This window comes from Ranitomeya variabilis, chromosome 1, assembly GCF_051348905.1.
Source record: "Ranitomeya variabilis isolate aRanVar5 chromosome 1, aRanVar5.hap1, whole genome shotgun sequence".
Lineage (NCBI taxonomy): Eukaryota > Metazoa > Chordata > Amphibia > Anura > Dendrobatidae > Ranitomeya > Ranitomeya variabilis.
Window position 1 is genome coordinate 49,023,393 of NC_135232.1, and position 16,095 is coordinate 49,039,487.

Here is a 16,095-nt window from a genome sequence, read left to right on the forward strand (position 1 = left end):
TCTTTTGAGGTCCACACCATCAGGCTCTTCCGTCCCCTCATCCTCAGAGCAGCGGTCATATACCGGCTTCCAGGCTCACCCACCCACATCCTGGACCATTTCTCTGCCTGGCTGCCACACTTCATGTCCTCAGAGCTCCCAACCCTTATCCAGGGAGACTTCAACATTCCCATAAACAGCCCTACTTCCACATTTGCATCCCAGCTTCTATCACTAACCACTTCGCTCGGCCTCTCACAGCTCTCAACCTCAGACACACAAGGACGGTAACACCCTTGACCTGGTCTTTGTCCGGCTGTGTTTACTCTCCTACCTAAATTATTATTATTATTATTTATTATTATAGCGCCATTTTTTCCATGGCGCTTTACATGTGAGGAGGGGTGTACACAATAAAAACAAGTACAATTATCTTGAACAATACAAGTCACAACTGGAACAGGAGGAGAGAGGACCCTGCCCGCGAAATAGCTCATCGCTTCCCCTCTCTGACCACAACATTCTCTCCTTCAGGCTCACAAATCCTCACCCAGCCCAACACTCTCCTACCTACCATACAGTCAGAAATCTACAAGCCATTAACCCTCATACACTTTCAGACTCCTTACAGTCATCACTGTCCCCAATCTCCTCTTTTTCCTGTCCTGATCTGGCAGTACATCACTACAATGACACTCTTAGAAGCACCCTGGACCAAGTAGCTCCCCTCACCATCAGAACCTCCAAACACAGAGTAAAACAGCCCTGGCTCACATCGCAAACCCGATTTCTCCAGCGATGCTCTAGGAGTGCTGAACGCTTATGGAGGAAAGCTCGCACACCAAAAGACTTCATACACTTCAAATTTATGTTAAAAACCTATAACTCTGCCCTTCACCTCGCCAAACAGACCTACTTCACCACTCTGATCTCCTCCCTATCCAACAACCCCAAGACACTTTTTGACACCTTTCACTCCCTCCTCAGGCCAAAAGCACAAACCCCTATCACAGACATTTGTGCTGATGACCTGGCCTCCCACTTTATAGAGAAAATAGACAATATCCATCAGGAAATCTGCTCCCAATCACTAAGTTCAGTGACTCCCTGCATCTCCCCTGGCTCACTCTCCACATTTGATCCCATCACAGAAGAAGAAGTCTCCAGACTCCTCTCTTCTTCTCGTCTGACTACATGCACTACCGACCCCATTCCCTCTCATCTCCTCCAATCTCTCTCTCCAGTCGTCACTACTCACCTAACTACAATCTTTAATCTCTCACTCTCCTCAGGCATTTTCCCGTCCTCCCTCAAACACTCTATCATTACTCCGTTACTAAAGAAACCCACCCTTGACCCATCCTGCACAAATAACTAGAGACCGGTCTCCAACCTCCCCTTCATCTCTAAACTCTTGGAGCGCCTAGTCTACTCCCGCCTTACCCGTTACCTTTCCATTCACTCCCTCCTAGACCCTTCACAGTCCGGCTTCCGCCCCCTACACTCGACAGAAACTGCACTCATCTAAGTGACCAATGACCTTCTGACAGCAAAATGTAATGGTGACCACTCTGCTCATTCTTCTCGATCTTTCTGCAGCTTTTGACACGGTTGACCACACTCTCCTACTCTCTAGGCTCCAGTCACTAGGCATTAAGGACATTGCTCTCTCCTGGTTCTCCTCCTATCTTTCTGACCACTCCTTCAGTGTTCTGTTCTCTGGCTCCACTTCGTCTCCTCTTCCTCTCACTGTCGGGGTACCTCAGGGCTCAGTCCTTGGCCCCCTTCTTTTCTCTCTCTCTACACGGCCCCAATTGGACAGACCATCAGCAGATTTGGTTTTCAGTACCATTTTTATGCCGACGACACAACTATACACGTCATCCCCTGACCTTACTCCCGCTGTACTACAGAACACCAGTGACTGTCTGTCCGCAGTCTCTGACATCATGTCCGCTCTCTATCTGAAACTCAACCTCTCCAAAACTGAACAACTTCTGCTCCCGCCAACTACTAACCTCCCTAAACCTGACGTTTCCCTCTCCGTGGGTTGCACCATAATAACACCCCGGCAGCAGGCGCGCTGTCTGAGTGTTACGTTTGACTCCAATCTCTCCTTCACATCCCATTTACAATCTCTTGCCCGCTCGTGCCACTTACACCTAAAGAACATCTCTAGAATCCGCCCTTTTCTCACTATGGAAACAACAAAAACCCTCACTGTCGCCCTGATAAACTCCCGCCTGGACTACTGCAACACTCTACTAATTGGCCTCCTCCTTACTTGACTTTCCCCTCTCCAGTCTATGCTTAATGCAGCAGCCAGGGTTGTCCATCTGGGTAATCGGTATTCAGACGTGTCCGCTCTTCGCCAGTCATTACACTGGCTGCCCATTCAGTATAGGATCCAATTCAAAGTACTTGTTCTCACCCACAAAGCTCTCCACAGTGCGGCACGTCCATACATCTCCTCCCTCATTTTGGTCTATCGGCCTTACCGACCTCTGCGCTCTGCAAATGACTTTCGACTAACCTCTGCACTAATCCGTACCTACCACTCCCGACTCCAAGACTTCTCCCATGCTGCGCCAATCCTCCGGAATGCTCTACGCCAAGATATTAGGACCATTCACAATTTGCATAGTTTTAGGCGCTCCATCAAAACATATTTGTTCAGAGCGGCCTATCACATTCCCTAATCAAAACCATTTTATGTTTGTGTGTAGCCCATTCCCTACTTCCATCTATTCCCCACTCCTTGAAGATGGCTGGACCATCATTGTAAATACATCATTGTAAATACACACCTGTACTTTGTATCTCCCCCACCTCATTGTAGATTGTAAGCTCTCACGAGCAGGGTCGTCTTATTGTGCTTTAATTATTGTATTGTTAACGTTACATAGTTATTAAGGTTGAAGGAAGACTTTAAGTCCATCTAGTTCAACCCATAGCCTAACCTAACATGCCCTAACATGTTGATCCAGAGGAAGGCAAAAAAAAACCATGTGGCAAAGAGTAAGCTCCACCTTGGGGAAAAAAATTCCTTCCTGACTCCACATACGGCAATAAGACTAGTTCCCTGGATCAACGCCCTATCAAGGAATCTAGTGTATATACCCTGTAACATTATACTTTTCCAGAAAGGTATCCAGTCCCCTCTTAAATTTAAGTAATTAATCACTCATTACAACATCATACAGCAGAGAGTTCCATAGTCTCACTGCTCTTACAGTAAAGAATCCGCGTTGTTACTTATGACTGTTGTGTTTGAAACTGTTAAGCTGTAAAGCGCTGCGGAATATGTTGGCGCTATATAAAGATTATTATTATTTATTATCCATGATACCAGATGAGAATTCGATAGAAAGGAGCAAATCTTCAAAAATTTAGATTCACTCACTGTCGGGACCACACTCAGTCGGAGCAGCCTTTGGAAGTGGGGAATCACCAGAAATAATACACAAGACACGTCTCGTATAGTATATCACTGGGAAGTCTCTGAAGCACGCCTGCCTTCAAGGTGCTATCCCCTCTTTATATAGTTGTACAGGTAGTTTCAGTGGTTATACAAGTTTTGCTTGTTTAAACAAAGAGAGAAAAGAGAAGACAAAAAAAACAGTTTCGGCTATGTGATAGTTTCACAACAAACAAAACAGTACAGTTTCGCCTAAGTGGCAGTTTCACAAACAAAAAATAGGATTTCACACTATAGCTAAAATGTCCTTGAATGGACAGGTCAATATTGATCACAAATTCTTTTTGGTTTATTGAGATAACCATTTTTGTTCCGCTCTTCACATCACTTTTGACAAAATTATTTGATTCAAGAAGGAAGACCATACCAAGGGGACAAAGGTCAGGGCAAGGTGAGGAAATAATTCTTTTAGCCCCTTTCCAGCCCTAAAACAAATTAGGCAAATTGTAGTCCAGACACCATTTGGCTAGATTTGGGGAAATCGAATCGCAAAACATTTGGTTAGCTTTGAATTGTTTTGCTCATCTCTTGTCTTCACCCTAAAGGCAGCGTCAGACATTGAACACAGAACATCAGAGCTGACACAATCCTCGTCTAGACCATAGACGGGTTTTATTGTCACTTCATTGATTGAGCCAGAGACCTCCTCAGATCGGAAGAGCTTTGTTTCCTGCTCATAAAAAGCTTGTGTTACTTAATCATGGGTTAGGATATATAGTTGGTGGCTTCTCAATGTGCAAAATGAATTGAAATCCTATTTAACATGGACAGCTAAGTCATGATATTAAGGAATGCTGCTCCTTTCATAGGAGTCATAGATTGAAGATAACTTGGCAATGAATTCTGCAAGGACTCCAAGAAAGAAGCCAAAAAGTTCATTTTTGTTATTTACATTGATGTATTTTTTTTCCTTAGGTATCAGGTTGAATGTGACAGTGATGTCACAGAACAGAGCTAACAAGCACAGCAATGTCACAGAACAGAACTAACAAGCACAGCGATGTCACAGAACAGAGCTAATAAGCACAGTGATGTCACAGAACAGAACTAACAAGTACAGTGATGTCACAGAACAGAGCTAACAAGCACAGCGATGTCACAGAACAGAGATAAGCAAAGCGATGTCACAGAACAGAGATAAGTACAGCGATGTCACAGAACAGAGCTAATAAGCACAGTGATGTCACAGAACAGAGATAAGTACAGCGATGTCACAGAACAGAGCTAATAAGCACAGTGATGTCACAGAACAGAACTAACAAGCACAGTGATGTCACAGAACTGAACTAACAAGTACAGTGATGTCACAGAACAGAGCTAACAAGTACAGTGATGTCACAGAACAGAGCTAACAAGCACAGTGATGTCACAGAACAGAACTAACAAGCACAGTGATGTCACAGAACTGAACTAACAAGTACAGTGATGTCACAGAACAGAGCTAACAAGTACAGTGATGTCACAGAACAGAGCTAACAAGCACAGCGATGTCACAGAACAGAGATAAGCAAAGCGATGTCACAGAACAGAGATAAGTACAGCGATGTCACAGAACAGAGCTAACAAGCACAGCGATGTCACAGAACAGAGATAAGTACAGCGATGTCACAGAACAGAACTAACAAGCACAGCGATGTCACAGAACAGAGATAAGCACAGTGATGTCACAGAACAGAGCTAACAAGCACAGCGATGTCACAGAACAGAGATAAGCACAGTGATGTCACAGAACAGAACTAACAAGCACAGCGATGTCACAGAACAGAGATAAGCACAGCGATGTCACAGAACAGAACTAACAAGCACAGCGATGTCACAGAACAGAGATAATCACAGTGATGTCACAAAACAGACCTAATAAGCACAGTGATGTCACAGAACAGAGCTAACAAGCACAGCGATGTCACAGAACAGAGATAAGCACAGGGATGTCACAGAACAGAGCTAACAAGCACAGCGATGTCACAGAACAGAGATAAGCACAGCGATGTCACAGAACAGAGCTAACAAGCACAGCGATGTCACAGAACAGAGATAAGCACAGTGATGTCACAGAAGAGAGCTAACGAGCACAGCGATGTCACAGAACAGCGATAAGCACAGCGATGTCACAGAACAGAACTAACAAGCACAGCGATGTCACAGAACAGAGATAAGCACAGTGATGTCACAAAACAGACCTAATAAGCACAGTGATGTCACAGAACAGAGCTAACAAGCACAGCGATGTCACAGAACAGAGATAAGCACAGGGATGTCACAGAACAGAGCTAACAAGCACAGCGATGTCACAGAACAGAGATAAGCACAGCGATGTCACAGAACAGAGCTAACAAGCACAGCGATGTCACAGAACAGAGATAAGCACAGGGATGTCACAGAACAGAGCTAACAAGCACAGCGATGTCACAGAACAGAGATAAGCACAGCGATGTCACAGAACAGAGCTAACAAGCACAGCGATGTCACAGAACAGAGATAAGCACAGCGATGTCACAGAACAGAGCTAACGAGCACAGCGATGTCACAGAACAGCGATAAGCACAGCGATGTCACAGAACAGAGCTAACAAGCACAGCGATGTCACAGAACAGAGATAAGCACAGCGATGTCACAGAACAGAGCTAACAAGCACAGCGATGTCACAGAACAGAGCTAACAAGCACAGTGATGTCACAGAACAGAGATAAACACAGCGATGTCACAGAACAGAGATAAGCACATGGATGTCACAGAACAGAGCTAACAAGCACAGCGATGTCACAGAACAGAGATAAGCACAGGGATGTCACAGAACAGAGCTAACAAGCACAGCGATGTCACAGAACAGAGATAAGCACAGTGATGTCACAGAACAGAGCTAACGAGCACAGCGATGTCACAGAACAGAGCTAACAAGCACAGTGATGTCACAGAACAGAGATAAACACAGCGATGTCACAGAACAGAGATAAGCACATGGATGTCACAGAACAGAGCTAACGAGCACAGCGATGTCACAGAACAGAGCTAACAAGCACAGCGATGTCACAGAACAGAGATAAGCACAGCGATGTCACAGAACAGAGCTAACAAGCACAGCGATGTCACAGAACAGAGATAAGCACAGCGATGTCACAGAACAGAGATAAGCACAGCGATGTCACAGAACAGAGCTAACAAGCACAGTGATGTCACAGAACAGAGCTAACGAGCACAGCGATGTCACAGAACAGAGCTAACAAGCACAGTGATGTCACAGAACAGAGATAAACACAGCGATGTCACAGAACAGAGATAAGCACATGGATGTCACAGAACAGAGCTAACGAGCACAGCGATGTCACAGAACAGAGCTAACAAGCACAGCGATGTCACAGAACAGAGATAAGCACAGCGATGTCACAGAACAGAGCTAACAAGCACAGCGATGTCACAGAACAGAGATAAGCACAGCGATGTCACAGAACAGAGATAAGCACAGCGATGTCACAGAACAGAGCTAACAAGCACAGTGATGTCACAGAACAGAGATAAACACAGCGATGTCACAGAACAGAGATAAGCACAGCGATGTCACAGAACAGGGATAATATACATAGTGTTGTCACAGAACAGGGATAATAACCACAAGTAATAGTACAGGGACAATAAACACCATGATCCCACAGTGCAAGCATAAATATACACTTTGATATCACAGTACATGGATAATAAACACAAAAGTGTTACAGTACAGAGATAAACAATGATGTCACAGTACAGAGATAATAAATGTTTGATGTCACATTACAAAGATAATAAACAGTGATGTCAAAGTATAGAGGTAAGAAAATTCTGAAGTCACAGTACAGGGATAATACAGATACAAACATTGTTACTTAATTTGCAACAACCTCTGAGAAACGATCACTTGACCAAGCATTCAGATATATTTAAAACCAAAACCCGTTCTCTCACGTTGATCGTGGGTCTATTCACAATTAATCAGATAATTAGAACAAAAAGATAAAATGTAACAGAATTCAGATAATATATGCAACAGTGTAAACTAATAAGTGGACAAGACTGGGGCAGAGGAGATTCCCAGACCAGTAAACTATAGCAGATGTTGTTTATTTTAAATCACAGCACCAAGTAGAGCCCAATGTTACTCACAGCACCACTGCTGCCTCTCCCTCCCTCCTCCCGACCACCAGGGACACTGCAAGTATCTGAAGAGGACACAACAGAAGGCATGCAGAAATTAAAGCATAAAAAAAATTAAAAAGCAAGATAAAATTTTATGCAAACACAAGTGTATATTAACTATTCGGATTACTCTGGTTTTGGCATAATTGAAGGGGAAAAAAAAAAAAAAAAACACAAGAAGGATGTGTGACAAATTTTTGCAAAAATTTGTGTTCTTTTCATCACTAGATAAACTTTCAAGGTGACAAAAGAAGTGGTCATGATGTCCAAGGAGATGTGGTTTAGGTAACATTTATCCGGGACACCATCGGTCCCTGCAATGTGTAGTGGCCGTTTTTCAGGATCAAAGTGAATAGTTACATGGTGTCTGATGGGGTCCAACTAGTTCCATTGCGGTTCTCATCAAATCTGCCGAGACTCCACTGATGGCCGTGTGTACACGTGAATGTGAGCCTTTTGATCGATGCAGATCTTATGCAAAATTTCTTCTACTGTGGTCTAAATCTGCATCCAAAATGCAGTAGTAATAACTTTGGATAAAAATGGAAAAAAATCCATAATGATGTTTCTCAATCAGCATATATACTATATGGACAAACGTATTGGGACACTCATCTTAATAATTTAATTCAGGTTTCTCATCCAGCCCCATTAACCCCAGGGTATAACATTCAGTCTCTCAACGCTGTGCTGATTCCACAACTGCAGAGTCCAGACCTCCTCTGGTATAACATCAGCAAAAACACTGCGTCCCCGCCGGGAGCTTTATGCAGCCGTACATCACCAAGCACAATGCTGAACATCGACTGGAGTGGTATAAAGTCGTCATCACTGGATTCTGGAGGAGACGTGTTCTGTGCAGTGACGGGTCACACTTCTCTATCTGGTGTCTGATGGAGAAGTCTGGATTTGGTGAAGGAGGACGTTACCCCCTGACTACATTGTGTACAGATGGTGGAGGAGGATAACACTATGGGCTGTTATCAGGGAGCAGCCTCGGCCTCTTAGTTCCAGTGAAGGGAAATCTTAATTCTTCAGCACAAGACACTGTGGACAATTTTAGCCTCCAACTTTGTGGGAACAGTTTGGGGAAGACCCTTTTCAGTTCCCCATGACTGTGCCCAGTGCGCAAGGTCCGTACAGACACAGAGGGGGAGAAACATTACAGGCCGCACAGAGCCCGGACCTCAGCCCCATCCAATGCCTATAATGGTGATTGGGAGTCCGGCCTCCCCCCAACATGAGGGTCTGACCTCACTAATGCTCTTCTGGATGAAGGGACAAAAATTCCCTACAACATCTCCAAAATGTGTTAGAAATCTATCCCAGAAGAGCCGGAGCTGTTTTATCGGCAGAGCGGAAAACTCCATATTAATTCCTATGGATTTAGGATGAGTGACATCTCTACCTGGATCTTCCCCAGTGACATTATTTCAGTCACCAAGCACTGCTGTATTCACTCTGCAAACTGTACTCTCTCTGGATAGCGCAGATGAAACTTGTGGTTCTGCTCAGATGGAGTAATCCGCTCCCAGCTGTTGCCAATAGCACAGTACCACACCTTGCTTAAAATCTAAGCATTCTGCTAAAATTGCCGGATAGTGTGCCTGGAGACTCTCTGGCCTCTGGTGGTGTTTGCATTCTGTACCCTGACTTTGCCTGATTCTGTTATTCCCCTCTGTCAGGACCTTGGCTTGTTTGACTACCTTTTGACTGATTACCTGCTATCTGGCCGTGGCTATACCGCAAATTTTGGATTTCTGATTCTGTCCTCGTTCTGACATCCAATTACAAACTGACTAGCTAACCTTCTTTTGCCTCTGGCTCACTCCTTCAGCCAGCAGCCACTCCATGAAAGCAACCCAGAGGACCCCATTTGAGCCCAGATCCCTGTATAGTGGTGACAGGGAGAAGGCTTGGGGCTTTCTCTGGGATCTGAAAGATAGGGTGACAACAGCACCAAGTCTGTCTGACACAGCTTTTTTGAGATAACATTCTTTGACTAGTGATGAGTGAGTATATTCGTTGCTCAGGTTTTCCCGAGCATGCTCGGGTGGTCTCCGAGTATTTTGGAGTGCTCTGAGATTTAGTTTTCATCGCCTCAGCTACATGATTTGCGACTGCACAATACTTACATCCATATGGTGCAGGAAAAGCAAAATGGCTAAATAATCATACACATGATTACTAGTGATGGGCGTACCCAAACAGTAAAGTTTGGGGTCTGTACCAAACACCTACTGTTCTGGCATGGACCCCGAACACTGACTTCTCCAGGAAGTCCGTGTTACTGTTCGGATTCGGTATCCCCAACATAGGGTGTTTCCTGTGCTGTCATCTGCATGACAGCTCTAGAAACACCGGCAGTTCTGATCGGTGGTAACATCATCAAAAAAAAGTAACTCCAGTCACAGAGGCGTCGAGTGATGAGAGTACTACTTCCATCAGCCTACGCCTGCTGCCGCCAATAACACGAGAGCAAGCGCGGCTGATGGGAGTATTCATCAGCCTGCACTATAAATACAATTAAAAAATAACGTTGGATCTGTTCTATTTTTGATAACCAAACCAGCATGACAAAACTGACCTGTGGGCTGCAACCCTCAGCTGTCAGCTTTATCATGACTGGTTGTCAAGACTTGAGGGGTCCCATGGCATTTTTTTTTTTTAAATTATTTAACCCCTTCACCAAAAGGCCTGTTTTCAACTTCCTGACCAAGCCAATTTTTATAATTCTGACCACGGTCACTTTATGAGGTCATAAATCTGGAACGCTTCAATGGATCCCACTGATTCTGAGATGTTTTCTTCTGACATATTGAACTTTATAATAGTGGTAAGATTTCTTCAGTATGACTTGCATTTATTTGTGAAAAAAATGGAAATTTGGCGAAAATTGTTAAAATTTTGCAATTTTCAAACTTAATTTTTATGCCCTTAAATCATAGAGTCATATCGCACAAAATAGTTAATAAATAACATTTCCCACATGTCTAATTTTCATCAGCACAATTTTGTTAATTTTTTTTTTGTTAGGAAGTAATAAGGGTTAAAAGTTGACCAGCAATTTCTCATTTTTACAACAAATTTGCAAAACCATTTTTTTTTTTTTTTTTTTTTAAGGGACCAACTTACATTTGAAGTGACTTTCTGGGGCCTATATGACAGAAAATACCAAAAAATGAAAAAAAAATCTAAAAACTGCACCCCTCAAGATACTCAAAACCACATTCAGGAAGTTTATTAACCTTTCAGGTGCTCCACAGGAATTTTTGGAATGTGGAAGGAAAAAAACATTTAATAATAATTTTATCTATATAGCACCAACATATTCCGCAGCGCTTTACAAATTATACATGGGATTTGTACAGACAATAGGCATTACAGTATAACAATAAATACAGTTCAAAACATACCGAGAGGAGTGAGGGCCCGGCTGCTCGCAAGCTTACAAACTATGAGGAATAAGGGGAGACACGAGAGGTGGATGGTAAAAATTGCTTTCGTTCTGACCAGCCATAGTGTAAGGCTCGAGTGTTCATGTAAAGCTGCATGAACCAGTTAACAGCCTAAATATGTAGCAGTACAGACACAGAGTGCTATTAACTGCATAAAGTGTATGAGAACATGATGAGGGGAACCTGATTATGGTTTAAGTTTTTTGAATGGGCCACACAAGGATAGTTAGGTTAATGCGTTGAGGCGGTAGGCCAGTCTGAACAAATTAGTTTTTAGGACATGCTTAAAACTGTGAGGATTGGGGATTAATCGTATTAACCTGGGTAGTGCATTCCAAAGAACTCGAAGCACGTGAAAAGTCTTGGAGATGGGAGTGGGAGGTTCTGATTATTGAGGATGCTAACCTCAGGCAGGGCCGGCGTTGGCACAGGCAGACGCCTGGGGCCCCCACCTAGAAAGGGGGCCCCCTACCTCTGCAGCCCCTGTATGAAGTGCCCAGAGGGTGTACAGCAGTGAAGCAGCAGTCTCAGAGCATCTCTCCCAAACCCCCCTTGAGACCCCCTCAGTGCTGTGATTTACTCATGTGGTCTGGAGCTCTGTGCTGTTTGCTGTAGGATCAGGTTTCACAGTCACATACAGCAGCCATCAGCATAGGCTCTGACCAGAGCCACTGAATCATTGCTTGTAATCTGACAGGGCGACCTGCTGTCACTACTGTCTGGATGACACAAGACAGGAATATTGTCTGCTGAATCAGGGCATTTATTATATAGAAATAAATGAATTCCCACGTGAAATAATAAGGGTAAACCATACACATATAGTACAGGTGTGCATAGGAATCAGCGTTTTTGGTGCATTTTTTTTTTGCAGCCAAAGCCTGCTCTCTTGGCAGTAAAAACACTGCTTTCAAAGCACCCTTTTTTTAGGGTATGTGCAGAGGATCCGGAAATGGCAGCCCTTTGGATGCAGTGGACATGTGTGTTGTCCAAAGTGCTGCCATGTTTTGAACACAGGTAATTCCACATGTGTTCATTGAACCGTACGGAATCACCGCGTCCTATACATTGCAGGGGTGAGATTTCTCTTGCGGAGACTCGCGCCTACACCAGATAAATTGACATGCTGCAGCCTGGACAGACGCGCCCCATGTCCGTCTCCACAGGTGAGGTGCAGGTGTCATTGCACGCATAGTAGAGATGGAATTTCTTGAAATCCCATCCACTATACTGTAACATCTGGCCGCTGCGGGTTGGACGCTGCACAAGTACACAGCAGCCAACCCGCAGCGTTTACTGACTGTGGATACATACCCTTAGAGCTTTTGCAGTTTGTTTTTTTACAGTATGCATTTTGTCTACAGTACATGTTTAATAAAGTTAGTGTTATTCACAAAAAAACGCAGCGAAAAACCACGTTGCAACATTTGCAGCATTTTTTTTACTTTTTCATTGCTTTGTACAGGTGAAAAAAATAGCTGAAAGAAGTGACACGCTGCAGATTTAAAAAACGCTGCAGTTGTTAAATTCAGTCAGGAGAAAATAAAAGGGTGCGCAGCAGATTTCTGAAGATCTCAATTTTTGCTTGTGCTGTAAAATGCTGTAAACTTCTTATTTGCAGAAGAAAAAGCTGCAAAAATTCTGCATATAAACATGGCCAAAGCTGCTTTATAAAGTGCCAGCAAAACATAGGAAATTTCCAAAAATCTCCTGCATGCGCTTGTTTGTTTTCTGACTGGATTTCAGAACTGTAGCGCTTTTTAAATCCCCGGCAGATTTACCGCGGATTTATTGTGGAATTACCGCGTTTTTTGTGCGGTTTTCAACAGCGTTTTTACACCTGTGGATTCCTATTGAGGAGCAGGTGTAAAACGCTGCGGAATCTGCACAAAGAATTGACATGCTGCAGAAAATACAACGCAGCGTTTCCGCGCGGTATTTTCCGCAGCATGAGTACTGCAGATTTTGTTTTCCATACGTTTACATAGTACTGTACAATGCATGGAAACCTGCTGCAGATCCACAGCAAAATCCGCAGCGTGTTCACATAGCCTGAGAAACACGTCACTACTTCTGTATTTCTCACCCTCCTGGTTTTGGCTTACATATGCTGATTTGAAATACTGACCAAACATCCTTACTCCAAAAAAAGAGATGAAAAAAGCGTGAAGAACACCACAAAACAAGCTGAAAAACAGGTGTTTTGAACCACTCCTGGTTTTGGCTTACAAATACTGATGTAAAATACTGACCAAATACTGCTAGTGTGACGGCAGCCTTAAAAAAAAAAAAAATTAAGAGTGGGTTGGGGGCAACTCTTTGTCTTGGGCCTCCATTCTTTTCTGACCCTAGCAACGCCCCTGCGTACAGCTAATAATGGCAGACCCGTTGGCCGATATAAGGCCCCTAAATATGGGGGCCACAGTGCAATGTTATCATTTGGGGCCCCCACTTTAAATTTTTGCCTAAGGCCCCACTTTGTCTAAAACCAGCCCTGACCTCAGGTCATTAGCAGAACGGAGAGCACGGGTAGGGTGGTAGACTGAGACCAGGGAGGAGATGTAGGGTGGTGCTGAGCCATGGAGTGCTTTGTGGATGAGGGTAATAGTTTTGTACTGGATTCTGGAGTGGATGGGTAACCAGTGTAATGACTGGCACAGGGTAGAGGCATCGGTGTAACTGTTGGTGAGGAATATAATCCTGGCTGCAGAATTCAGGACAGATTGGAGCGGGGAGATTTGGTAAGAGGAAGTAGTAAAGAGTTACAATAGTCCAGAAGAGAATGAATGAGTGAAACAGTGAGTTTTTGCAGAGTCGAAAGTAAGAAAAGGGCGAATTCTAGAAATGTTTTTGAAATGCAGATAAGAAGAGCGAGCCAGGGATCGGATGTGGGGGGTGAATCAAAGCTCGGAATCAAGGATGACCCCAAGGCAGCGGGCATGTTGCATGGGAGCAATGGTGGAACCACACACGGAGATGGTAATGTCAGGCAAAGGTAGGTTAGTAGAGGGAGAGAACACGAGGAGTTCAGTTTTTGACAGGTTCAGTTTCAGATAGAGGGAGGAAATGATGTTAGAGACAGCGGTAAGTCAATCACTGGTGTTTTCTAAAAAGGCAGGCGTGATATCAGGAGAAGTGTATAATTGGGTGTCGTCAGCATAGAGATGGTACTGGAAACCAAATCTACTGATTGTTTGTTCAATAGGGTCAGTATACAAAGAGAAGAGGAGGGGGCCTAGGACTGATCCTTGAGGAACCCCAACAGTAAGAGGAAGGTGAGAGGAGGAGAAACCAGCAAAAGATACAGTGAAGGATCAGTCAGAGAGATAGGAGGAGAACCAGGAGAGAACGGTGTCCTAGAGGCCAATGGAGCAGAGCATAGTGAGGAGGAGCTGATAGTAACATAGTAACATAGTTATTAAGGTTGAAGGAAGACTTTAAGTCCATCTAGTTCAACCCATAGCCTAACCTAACATGCCCTAACATGTTGATCCAGAGGAAGGCATGTTGGCATGTTGATCCACAGTATCGAATGCCGCGGAGAGATCCAAGAGAATTAGCATGGAGTAGTGACCATTAGATTTAGCTGTTAGTACGGTAGATCATTAGAGACTTTAGTGAGGGCAGTTTCAGTAGAGTGTAAAGGTACCGTCACACTCAGCGACACTGCGGCGATATAGACAACGAGCCGACCTAAACTAGATCGCTGGAGCGTCGCTGTTTAGGTAGCTGTAGAGACGTCAAACACAGCAACTCCAGAACGATGCAGGAGCGATCCAGTGACGTAACGGCGACTCACTTCTCGTTCTCGCTGGTTGTTAGCTCCATTACATCCATTGTTAGCGTTGTTGCTTTTGATGTCAAACATGACGGTACACGCCGACCTGGCGACGAAATAAAGTTCTGGACTTCTAGCTCCGACCAGCGATGGCACAGCGGGATCCAGATCGCTGCTGCATGTCAAACACAACGAGATCGCTATCCAGGACGCAGCAACGTCACGGATTGTTGTCGTTCTCGTTGCAAAGTTGCTGAGTGTGACGGTACCTTAAAGAGCAGAAACCAGATTGAAGAGGGTCGAGAAGAAAGTTATCTGAGAGATAGCGGATAAGAAGGGAGTGCACCAGGTGTTTTAGGAGTTTAGAGATGAAGGGAAGATTAGAGACCGGTCTATAGTTGTCGGCACAGTTTTGATCGAGGGATGGTTTTTCAACTAATGGATGTATGATGGCATGCTTAAATGAGGAGGGAAAGATACCGGAAGAGAGAGGTTGAATATTTTTGTGAGGTGAGAGGTGACAGCCGGGGAAAGGGACTGGAGGAGATGTGACGGAATGGGGTCACTGGTGCAAGTGGTCGGACGAGAAGATGCAAGGAGCCTGATTACTTCTTCTTCTGTAACTGGTTCAAAGTCAGAGAGTGAACTAGATGCAGGGGAGGAGGGAGGACAGTGCATGGTATGATGGGATTGGGAGATAATTTCCTGTCGGATGTTGTAAATTTTTTCTTTGAAGTAAACATTTACTTTTCTTTCACAATAATTTTCCTTTAGACTTTTTTTTTTTTTTTTTACTTTTGCAAGGGTAACAGGAGAAAATAGACCTTACAATTTGTTGTGCAATTTCGCCTAAGCATGCTATACCCCATATGTGGGGGAATGCTACTGTATGGGAGCACGTCATGACTTGGAAGAAAAGGAGCGTCATTTGACTTTTTGAATGCAAAATTTGCTGGAATAATTAGCGGACGCCATGTTGCATTTGGAGAGCCCCGTCACCATCTATTCCCAACCTGCACAAATTTCTCATCCTGCTGATACCCCAATACTGAGCCTCTGCTGTATGTGTCCCTATTACTGCCCCTGATACCCCAATACAGAGCCGCTGCTGCCATATGTGTCCTTATTACTCCACCTGATACCCCAATACTGAGCCGCTGCTGCTGAATGTGTCTGGAGCGCCCCCAGATGCAGGGCCGCGGGATACTCTGTATCGGGCCTCTCTGTCTCGG